Genomic DNA, 12,511 nt, shown 5'->3' with positions numbered 1-12,511 from the left:
AAAAAAACCCACCATTTCGACTGGGACAACACATCTATCCTGAGACAGGCTAAGCAAAGACATGCCAGAGAATTCCTAGAGGCCTGGCATTCTAACCACAACGCCATAAACAAACACATAGATCTAGATGCCATCTATCAACCCCTCAGAAAATGAACAGGAAATTACATCACCACAAACCGCAGGAACCCCACCCAGGACAAACAGATAAATAAAAAGCAGGAGACAACAGCTTCGCTTCACTTGGAGGTCGCCACTGATGTTACCTAGCCAGGTAATGAAACGTCTGGATATCAAACCTACAGCTCAGCGAGCAAACCTTCACCCTAAACAGCCATGATAATCATACAGCCTGGAAAGAGGTCCTTTGGCCTATTCTGGTCATCAAGCTATCTACTCTAGTACTATTTTCCAGTACTTAATTCAGAATTTTGTATGCTATGGGATTTCATATGTTCAGCTAAAATACTTAAACATTTCAAAGGTGTCTGCCTTTACCACCCTTTCAGGCAGTGAATTCCAAATACCTCCGCCTGAGTGAAGGGTTAGGGATATTTCAGACAGTGACAGTTACTCATGAGACTCTTGTATTTCAGGCTAAAAACTCCATACAATATCATCTGTCTCATGTGAGTCATCCTGTTTTGGATCAACTGTTTAATATTTAAACAGGCTGTGTACACAATGAGGAAATTACAGTGGGGTTACTACAGTTAATGGAGAGCAATAATACAAACATTTCGAAAACAATCTTGTGCAGTAAACAGATCTGGGGCAGGCTTTGGATCAATAACTCATCAGGAATTAAAAATTAACCCACAAGTCATGGCTGCAAGTAAAACATCATTGGGTGGCAAAAATAATATTTCTCCCCATTTTCTTTGGATACTTCTGCTTATAACATAAATAGCCCTTAAAAGAATTTTCGATCATACCAGCAAATATTAATCTAGTATTGCTGGGTTTCTTATGAAATTAAGCTTTTAAACTGCATTAAGCTGCATTTAAATTATACTTAAGTTGGCATCATTGTATTGGTCACTATTTTAACAATGGCATATAATTGCAATGAGCAAATATTACACAGCAGTGTACTGTTCCCTTCAATTCTGTTTTGTTGTGCAGTCTGTTTATTGTTGAAACTTTATTGCTGGAACAGCACAGCAGGTCAGGCAGCATCCAGGGAACAGGAGATTTGACGTTTCGGGCACAGGCCCTTCTTCAGGAATGATGAAACGTCGAATCTCCTGTTCCCTGGATGCTGCCTGACCTGCTGTGCTGTTCCAGCAATAAAGTTTCAACTTTGATCTCCAGCATCTGCAGACCTCACTTTCTCCAGTCTGTTTATTGCCATATACTGCCACTTTATGATTGCTTCATGGATGCCTATCTCACACCTTAAAGGTGAACACGAGCAGTTATGTTCCATGTTGCTTTAAGGCCATGCACCTACATAGTTTAAAATAACAATGTAGTGGGGATATCTCAACTTTGTGTGATAGGTAACAGTAAATCATCAACTTTTTAACACCTTTCCTGATTTCTACTTCCATTCTGGAAACAAAAAATTTGGAGACAATGTAAAGTGTGCTGCCAAGTCATTATCATCTGTCCTACACTATAACACAAAGTCATGGTCTCGGCTAGTATGTTCTGGTTTAACAAATGCAAATAATTCAGAACAAATTCAAAGTGTTCTGCAGCTATTCTGCCACTGGGCTTGAACTAGATTCACATCAATAAATACAGATGTAGAATTGTGAAACTACATTCAATGCACATTTAGTGAAACTTCAATTTTGTCTGTGTAAAAAAGGTCAGACCTGCCTGATCTAAAAGATCTTTTGCAGACGGTTTGAGATTCCTGTGGGCATTGAAATCCAAGCAATTTTTACTGGGAGATTCCTTGAGGTTTCTCTTGCTCTGCTGCCATGCCTTTGTCACAAGTTCAATGGAATTATATTGCCGATGTAAATTAATTATCTGCTGAACTTCCAGCAAAGTTATGGTTGTGCAGAGTGTCCAATTAGTTCCTTGGCCCCCTAGTCTATGCCATCTGTCCTTCAATTCAAAGATGAGATCCAGTCAGGATTGCATGATTCTGCCATGGGTCTCCGTGTGACTGAAAGAACCAATTCCTTACCTGCAGGTCTTTGGGCACATTGGGCAGGATATCCCACCGGTAGTGGGATCCAGAATGCAGGATTTACTTCCTTTCATTCCTTCTGTCCTGTTGTTCTGCCTCTCAAGACTTTGTAATTCAAAGTGTGATGCAGTTTTATGCAGAATTTGTCATTATTCTGAACGATTGGGAGCGAACCATTCACGAGCGGTATCTTTGGAGCATTTTCTTTGTCCTCCTCTGGAACACTGGCCCTCCCTCAGTCTCATTTGGAAGCCTCAGTAATACTGAGTCATAGAATGTACACCTGTGAAAGCAGGACGCAGCAGGGCAGAACATTTTCCGCCTTCCAGGCACAACATTTGACCACCTTACTTGGTTTTTCAGGTGTCCCTAGGGTCTAAATCTGGAATTGATTACAATCTTAAAAGTGAATTATGGTTAAACTAATATCATTAAACAACAGCTATTGAACTCAACATAGACAGGCACTGAGAATCAAGTTCTTCTGATCTCAAAAATATGGTTTTTAGATGAGGGAAAGATTGCTAAAAGATAATGTTACCAGCCAGTTATTTTATCCAGGTTTTGTAGAACAGGAGAGTTCACCCTGGTGTCCTGGCCAATATTTATCCTCTTTCCAATATAATCTGGGATTGGGGTGGAAGAAAGATCTGGCCATCAAGATTAATGCAGCTCAGTGGTTAGCACTGCTGTTTCACAGCACCAGGGACACAGGGTTTGATTCCACCCTCGGCCGAACATCTGTGTGGAGTTTGCATATTTTGCCTGTGTCTGTGTGGATTTCCTCTGGGTGCTCCAGTTTCCTCCCACAGTCTGGAGATGTTCAGGTTAGGTGGATTGGCTATGCTAAATTGCCCCATGGTGTCCAGGGTTACAGAGATAGGGTGGGAAGGTTGAGTCTAGGTGGACAAAGTTAAAATCGCAACACCAGGTTATAGTCCAACACCTGATGAAGGAGCTTTGCTCCGAAAGCTAGTGTGCTTCCAATTAAACCTGTTGGACTATAACCTGGTGTTGTGTGATTTTTAACTTTGGAGATTCCGGTGTTGGACTGGGGTGTACAAATAGAATCTGGGTGGGATGCTCTTCAGAGGGTCAGTGTGGACCCAATAGGCCAAGTGGCCTGCTTCCACACTGTGGGGATTCTATGATCTGGCATTATGTTAGAATATTACCTAGCTGTGTCAGTATCACGGAGCTACAGTATGTACGCTTACCTACTGACAGAAATTGAAGTAGGGCAAGCCAATTAAAATAAGGGAAATCACTTGAAAAATGAAAATTACCATAGTCCCAGTGGACCGTAATTTGCTTTCTTATTAGACGAATACCTCGGATGCTGACTTCTAGCCTGGTCTGAATATTAACTTGCATTTGAGTGGGTAAGCTGAATACCTGGCCAATATCCTGAGTGAATTTTACCAGGTGATTGTCGGAAGGATGTTTCCTCTTATGGGAAAATCTAGTACTAGGGATCATAGTTTAAAAATTAGGGGTTGACCCATTTAAGACAGATAAGGAGACTTTTTTCTCTTTGAGGACTGTGTCTTTGGAATTCCTTCCTCAGTGGATTCAGAATCTTTAAATATTTTTAAAGTAGAGTTGGATAGATTCTTGATTATCAAGAGTATGCAGGAACATAGAGTTTATCAGCCATGATCTTAACAGAATTTTGAGCTGGCTGAAAGGGCCAAGTGGGAGAAAGTGAGGACTACAGATCCTGGAGTACCAGAGTTGAAAAATGTGGTGCTGGAAGGGCTTATGCCCGAAATGTCGATTCTCCTGCTCCTCGGATGCTGCCTGGCCTGCTGTGTTTTTCCAGCACCACATTTTTCAACTCTGAAAGGGCCAAGTGGCCTACTCTCATGCCTTGTTTGTAAGATTTGAACAATTAAACAAGTATCTCACTAATGAGTGATGAGAGGCCTATTTACATGCACTAGCATCGAATTTTTAGTTATACTCATCTCATTTATATACAATTTGTTATTCTACAACGTGGCAGAGTGTAACAGTGATAGTTCCAGACCTGAATGTCAGGGTACGTATCTGGAGGCTTCAGCTTGCCATTTGTTCCTATGAGCCTTCACCCATCCCCAACATCTCAGAGCACACTCCAGGAAATCTGTACCCTATTGACTGAGATTGGCATTTCCAATGAAATACCACCCATGCTCTCTCTATACCCTCAAATGTTGTTTTCCATTTCCCTCCAACTACATGTACTGTGAAGGGCTATTTGTGACTGATGCACAGCTGGACTTTAAATATGGCACTAGAGCTGCTCAGTTAATTTCCAGCATCTTCAATTTTTTCTTCAGGTTTTCAGCACTCAGTTATGTTTTGCTTTCATAAACAAGGCTGCAGGGTGTGGACACAATAGATTCGTTGTGTGCTTTGGGGCTGTCATGCACAATATGTAATTTGCCCCTCTAAAATAAGGGCCACAGTTTCCAGTGGGTATCCGAAGACTGAGAATATAAACACAAACATTTTGAAATTCTGTTTCACTTTTTTGTTGTAAAATGCAAGCTGCAAACCTCCTGTGTTTATCTGCCCAGCCTGATTTGGAGATGCCGGTGTTGGACTGGGGTGTACAAAGTTAAAAATCACACAAGTAGATTCTATGCTTTTCTAAAATCCCCGTTTTCTTGTTGGCTAGCTGGGATAGAAGTGTTATTCTTGTCTCAAGAGGAAACCTGCATCCTAGACAATCCCTCCAGGCTATCCCTTTCAGAACTTTCTTTCCCCCACCCCTTAACATGTACCTTTGTGCTGGGGAACACTTCCTTTTTTAACATGTACCTTTGTGCTGGGGAACACTTCCTTTTACCTTCAATACCATCCATTTGCTACCCAAAATACCATGTTTTCCCACCATGTGCTCTATCAAACCTCCTTGGCACCCCCACAAGCACAATTCTCATAATTTATAAATTATAATTTATTTGTAAGACACAGAATTTGTAGCTGTGTCTTATAATTGTGTACTCCACAACCACCTGATGAAGGAGCGGCGCTCCGAAAGCTAGTGCTTCCAATTAAGCCTGTTGGACTATAACCTGGTGTTGTATAATCTTTAACTTTGTTCACCCAGCATGATTGTCTTCACTCAGTGTGCAAACTTCAACAAAGATTAATTTGCATTAATGTGCACAATGTAGCTGTAACTTGAGAAAGTTACTCCTTTGTGATGGCAATGATGTGCTCATTCTAATTTTTATTAAGTGATGTGTACTTATGTAGCACCTTTTAATGTTTAAACCCCCACTCATCACCAAAATAGTGTTTCTTATTGCAAGACTAAGAAATGTCAGCATGATTTGTTTGAAAAGATGAGAAGGTAGTAAGATAATTCCTGAATACAGGATTCTGGCTGAAAGCTTTTCCATCATTGGGATTTAGTGAGGAGTGATTAACAGGAGGGTGTAGTCTGAAGAACAAAGCATGCAAAAAGATTATAGTACTGGCCAACTACCTCATTACCTCCATTCTTTTAATATAGTAATTGGTTAACAACATTGTACTTTTTTTTGCTCCTGTAAAAATTCTTTACATGATGGAGTTTGCTAAGAAAACCAATCATTTTGCAGTTTGCATTATGCATAATGCATTTTGTACTAGTAACATAAACCAATGCAAGTTGCATTTTTGGACCTATTCAGTCTTATTTTACAGTTTGTATTATTAAAACTATTTAAGCAATAACTTAATAATCCCATTCAACCTTGTTTGTTTGATGGTAATAGGATGAGTGAAGATTTAAAATGACAGTCACATTTTTTCTGCTGTCACCTATCATCATTTCCAGGTGAACAGTTTCTATTTTCATGGAAGCCGCCTACCTTACGTCTCATTAATACCTGAACATCAGGCACAATGAGGACCCCATCACTTTCTGAACTCAGAATAACACAGAGTTTTGTCCCACTAGTTAAAGCTAGTGGCAAGCAGGATTGAGGTATGGTAGGGTACAGAATAGTCAATAGATTCTATGCTTTTCTAAAATCCCTGTTTTCTTGTTGGGATAGAAGTGTTATTCTTGTCTCAAGAGGAAACCTGCATCCTAGACAATCCCTCCAGGCTATTCCTTTCAGAACTTTCTTTCCCCCACCCCTTAACATGTACCTTTGTGCTGGGGAACACTTCCTTTTATCTTCAATACCATCCATTTGCTACCCAAAATACCATATTTTCCCACCATGTGCTCTATCAGACCTCCTTGGCACCCCCACTAGCACAATTCTCATCTTGCAATAAAATCCAGTTTTGGCTTTTAGTTGACAGTTTTTTGTTTCAGTCTTTTGTTACAAAATTTATTTTGGAGAATTGTTTTATTTAAAAAAAACGTGATCACAGGTGTGAGGGAGACCAACATTTATTACGCATCCTGGAGAAAATGACGATGAACTGTCTTTTGACTCACTTCAGTTCATCTAAGTATTGGTACACCTACAGTACTGTTGGGAAGGGAGAACAAAGATGTTAATCCAGTGGCAGTGAAGGAAAAGTCATAAGATCTTAAAATATAGGAGCCGAATTAAGCCATACGGCCAATGCTCTGTTATTCAATCATAGTTGATATGTTTCTCAACTCCACTCTCTCGCCTTCTCCCCATAACCCCTTACTAATCAAGAACATATTTATCCCTGTCTTAGAGAGACTCAATGACTTGTTCTCTACAGCCTCTATACCAGTGAGTCTGAAGAAATTCCTCTTCATCTCAGTTTCAAAAGGCTGTCCCTATACTCTGAGGCTGTGCCCGGGGTCCTAATCTGTACTATGAGTGGAAACATCTTCTGCACGCCCACTGTATCTTGGCCTCTCAGTATTCCGTGAGTATCAATGAGATTTCTCACTTATCCTTCTAAACTGCATCCAGTTCAGGTCCACAGTTTTCAACCAATCCTCATATGACAAGCCCTTCAACCCTGGGGCTATACCTGTAACCCTCCTCTGGGCACCCTCCACTGCAAGCACAACCTTCCTTAAATTCAGGGCCCAAAATTGCTCACAATATTCCTTATACAGCCTCAGCAGTACATCTCTACTCTTGTGTTAGAGCCCTTTTGAAATAAATGCTAACATTGCATTTGCCTTCCTAACTGCCAACTGCATGTAAACTTTGAGAGAATCTTGAACTGGAACTTTTAATTCTTTTTGTGCTTTAGTCTTCCAAAGCCTTTTCCCATTTAGAAAACAGTCTACACCGCTACTCTTTCTCTCAAAGTGCATAACCTCACAGTGGCACAGTGGTTAGCACTGCTGCCTCACAGCGCCAGAGACCCGGGTTCAATTCCTGCCTCAGGCAATTGTCTGCGTGGAGTTTGCACATTCTCCCCGGTTTCCTCCCACGGTCCAAAATTGTGCGGGTTAGGTGAATTGGCCATGCTAAATTGCCCGTAGTGTTAGGTTTTGGGGAATGGGTCTGGGTGGGTTGCCCTTCGGAGGGTCGGTGTGGACTTGTTGGGCCAAAGAGCCTGTTTCCACACTAAGTAATCTAATCTAATCTAATAAAAAAAAACTCACACTTTCTAACATTGTATTCCATCTGGCACTTCTTTGCCTACTAACACTAGGGGTTCTTATCTTATTTAGCACTTCCTGTGCAGGACCTTGTCAAAGTCCTTCTGAAAATCCAAATAGATCACATCTACTGACTCCTTTGACTAACTTGCTCATTACCTCCTCAAAGAATTCCAACAGCTTTATCAGGCATGATGTCCACTTAATGAAGACATACTGAGTCATCTCCATTTTACTGTGCACTGCCAATTACTCTGCAATCTTACCCTTAATAATACTCTAAAATCTACCAATAACAGAGGTCAAGCTAACTGGCTTATAATCTTCCTGTCTTCTGCCGAGCCACCTCCCCCCCAACCTCCTTAAATAAGGCTTTTGCATTGTCATTTTCCAGTACTCTGGGATTGTCCCTAACTCCAGTGATTAATGAAAGATCACCACAAATGCCTCTACAATTTCCCCAGATATCTCCTTCAGACCCTGGGATGTAGTCCATCTGGTCCAGGTGATCTATCCATATTTAGACCCCTCAACTTCCCCAGCAAATTCTCCTGAGTGATAGCCACTACACATTTCTGCCACCTGACTCTCAAAGTTCTGTATGCCGTCTTGCCCATGGAGTACCATGTCAGGATGTTATGTGGCTCAGTAGGGAAATTGCAGATTGTGTTCTTCCCATGTGTCTGCTGACTTTGCCCTTCTGCGTGTTTATTTAACTGTCACACTAGATGAGGACATTAGCAGTGAATAAAAGTTTGATTAAAATATTTAACTTACCACAGTTCTTCCAAAGTTCTGGCTTACCAATCATCACTGCTTTATTAATTTTAACTTAAGCCATATGTTTTTCGCAAAGTTCTTTCCGCAACACCCACCATCACTACACAGGAAACCTCATTTCCATTGTTTCATTGGGTTTACAGTGCCTGTCATGAACACAACTTATGATGACATCATAAATTGTTTGAAAATTTACACTTGTTTAAATTCTAAAACAAACTTTGCTGGACTAAATCATGACCCATCACATGATGCACATTAAGTACAAGTAGTTCTGGGATAATGCGCATTTTGACAGCAGATTTGGTTATAATGTCGCTGAAGAATTAGAGATCGGTATTTCTGAGAATGCTTATCTCTGTTCGCAATAGCGAGTTTCCAGCGGGGATCGGTTCACGCACTTTGTTCTGCGCAGGTGTCGATGTCCATGCTGAAATCTCCACGCTGTTCTGCACATCCACCGGTGTCTGCGCTGTTCTAGACATGCGCAATGTTGGTGCCGGTCTTAATGCTGTTCGGCACATGTGCGATGTCAGCACTGGTCTTTGTGCCATAATGTGCATGCGCTGATATCAGCTACCATCAGAGCAGCTTTCTGAGAGATACTGAATGGAGAACCATTTGCTTTCATTTTTTTTTAAATGTACTGAGTTAAATTTACTTTTGTTTCATTTATAAATATGATTTCAGCCTTCATTCAGGCTGTGCCTTACTTTGCATTAGGCTTTTAGGTGGTTTTTCAGCGATCATGAGTTACCTTTTGCTTTTCTGCCCCGACTCCACTTTTCTCATAGGCGCCATTATTTCTATTAAATGTTATTCTATTACGCAAGGTTTCGCTGGAATGCAACTATGGCATTATAGGAGAACTACCTGTACAATTACTGGAAGGATTCTGATCGGTATTTACCGATCAGGTAAAATTCAGCTATCATCCTCCTGGAATATCATACCCTTGCACTGTGTGGACCTTGCAAGCCACAAACAAACAGACCACGATTCCCCAGTCAGTTCAAAACAAAGGTGATCTATTGAATATCATTGTGCCTGAAATGGTGCTGAAAGCTCACCATTGATCTCATACAAACCATTGTTATAGTCACAGAGATGCAAGTAATTGTTACATGGAAAATATCTCATTAAATTGAAACAGATTCACCTAGGAACTTGCATCACATGATCAAAGCTCCAAGATGTTGTAAAAGGGTTTAATTATATATTTTTTGAACACTTACTTTAGCCTGGTAAAGATCTCGTGACTTTTAACATTAGTCTGTGAAGCATCTAAACCACCTGACACCGCAGCCAGACTCCAGGCTTAGCCTCAGGTCTCAACTTCTTTGAAACTTAGTTTTCAGGAAGAAATCTCATATTTACATCAAAAGTGGACCAACACCATCTTGTGTCTTCATCAACATTAGAACAATCCAGAAATTCAGCAAATTGCACACATCCAAGTACAAGCTCATTGAGAAAAACCTTCACAATACATTGATTTTTCTGGATGCAAACTAAAAAAAAAACAAATTAATATCTAGTGGAGGTTATCATATGTATGTGCTGTGACAAACATTCCCCAGGTTTGAATGCATGACTGTCATTCTCCTGTTCCTTGGATGCTGCCTGACCTGCTGCGCTTTTCCAGCAACACATTTTCAGCTCTGATCTCCAGCATCTGCAATCCTCACTTTCTCCTCGACTGTTTTAAAGCCTAAAACAACTTTGTTGCGAGCCATTTAAAAATTGAACTTGACAAGTAAAAAGGTTGAAGGGAAATACACACTGCCTGTTGCAAAGTGGTAAAGAAATAAGAATCTTTTTGTTTACAAATTTCAACTTTTGTGGATAGAAGGTGGTAAAACAAAAACGTTCAATTCTCTTCTTCATACCTATAACAGCGGCTAATCACAAATAACTATCTGGAATATCACAACAGTCATTTCACCTTTTAGTCTTTACTCAATTATTATGAAGTTCAGATTTATTTTGCATATATCAACAAATGTACAACAGTTATTTCCTTCCTTATCTTAACAAAAACACCATATATTTTCATAGTAAATTATTTGGCGATATACATTCAGATCCTACTGTTGCAGTTTGAAATTTTCAATCCAAAAGTAATCTAATCCATTAATTGTCTTTATGGAAGAAATCACATGTGATTCCAGTCCTAGAACAATATCATTGATTACAAATTGTCCTCTGAAGCATCTCAGCAAACCAATTAGTAGATTTCAAACTAGACAACTGGAGATATTGGCTTGATAAAAGTGATGTTTTTCCTGTAATCCTGCACTCTCACATGGACACTTATTTAACAAAAGTGCTCTGTATCTTTGTATGACTAATTCCTATTTAGTAAGACTCAAATGATTTAGGGTTGCTGTATAAAGATACAAGGGATTAAAAACTGAAGTATATTAACCAAATAATATTATTTTAATCCTATGATGTCTGAAGAAAGAATTTGTTCTTTTATATCATGATGTCACAAGGCATTTTTCAGTGAATTAAAGTAAACACTTACATACTATTGTAATGTTTAAAACACAGTTGCCGGTCTATGCATAGTAAGATCCCACAAACAATAATGTGATAATGACAAGATCATCTGCATGTTAGAAAGTTAAAGATTGTGTCAACCTACAGGGACAGACCTACAGGACCTGGGTTTATTAACTGCTGCTAAAGACAGAATGTCTGATAATGCAACACTTCCTCAGGATTTGTGGTTGTAGCATGTACACTCAACACTGAACCTTTTGACTCAGATATTCGCGAGTTGTGATTGAGCAGTAGGAAGAATGCTTTAGGGTTCAGGATTGAAAATGTTAGAATTCCAAACAAACATTCTTTCTTCAAGCAACCTTATGATAAGAGATATATCATCAGGCTGTTACTGGGAATATATTGGCACTGCATTAGTTCTTGTGAACAGCTATTTCTCTGAAAGCAAGTGATTTAATTAGGCAATAGTCTTGCAACGTATTACTTCTTGCCAAATTTCAACATATAAAACACAAATACAAACATAAATTACTGTTGATGTAAACAGGGCCATATTGGCGATATTGTCCAATTGAGGACAGAAGATGAATTAAAAGAAGCATGTTGTTTACTTGCTGCCCAAATGTATAAACCCATGTGAGATAGTATTGATGAAGCAATGAGGCTGCAAAAGACTTCAATAGGGTAGGACAGTGGGCATGACGTGGCAGGTGGAATAACTTGGGAAAATAAGATTATGAAGTTTGGAAGGAAGAATAGAGCAGAGATAATTTTCTAAATGGGGAAAGGCATTGGAAATCTGAAGCACAAAGAGACTGAGCAGTCCTAGTTCAGAATTATCTTAAGGTTAAGGCTGAAGGATCTGAGCCTGTACTCAATGGAGTTTACAAGGTTGGGGTGGGGCTGGTGGTGGGGGGGGGAAATCTCATTAACACTTAGACCATACTGAGAGTGGATGTGAAGAAGATGTTTCCACTATTCACAGAGTCATAGAGATGTACAGCATGGAAACAGACCCTTCAGTCCAACCCGTCCATGCCAACCAGATATCCCAACCCAATCTAGTCCCACCTGCCAGTACCCGGCCCATATCCCTCCAAACCCTTCCTATTTATATACCCATCCAAATGCCTCTTAAATGTTGCAATTGTACCAGCCCCAAAACACTTCCTCTGGCAGCTCATTCCATACACGTACCACCCTCTGTGTGAAAAAATTGCTCCGTAGGAACTTTTATATCTTTCCACGCTCACCCTAAACCTATGTCCTCTAATTCTGGAATCCCCCACCCCAGGAAAAAGACTTTGCCTCTTTACCCTATCCTTGTCCCTCAATTTTGTAAACCTCGATAAGGTCACCCCTCAGCCTCCGACACTCCATGAAAAACAGCCCCAGCCTGTTCAGCCTCTCCCTATAGCTCAAACCCTCCAACCCTGGCAACATCCTTATAAATCCTTTCAAGTTTCACAACATCTTCCAGATAGGAAGGAGACCAGAATTGCACGCAATATTCCAACAGTGGCCTAACCAATGTCCTGTAAAGCCAC

The 12,511-nt window shown here is 40.2% G+C and overlaps 1 protein-coding gene across 1 annotated transcript in view; it reads right to left on the bottom strand.

The window, feature by feature from the left end:
• Nucleotides 1–12,511, bottom strand: part of cdo1 (cysteine dioxygenase, type I) — a 47,293-nt gene that overhangs the window by 29,706 nt on the left and 5,076 nt on the right. The window lies entirely within an intron of this gene.

The sequence above is a fragment of the Chiloscyllium plagiosum genome, chromosome 31, assembly GCF_004010195.1.
Source record: "Chiloscyllium plagiosum isolate BGI_BamShark_2017 chromosome 31, ASM401019v2, whole genome shotgun sequence".
NCBI classification, from domain to species: Eukaryota; Metazoa; Chordata; class Chondrichthyes; order Orectolobiformes; family Hemiscylliidae; genus Chiloscyllium; species Chiloscyllium plagiosum.
Note: the sequence above shows the minus strand (reverse complement) of the source record. Positions and strands in the feature narration are given on the sequence as shown.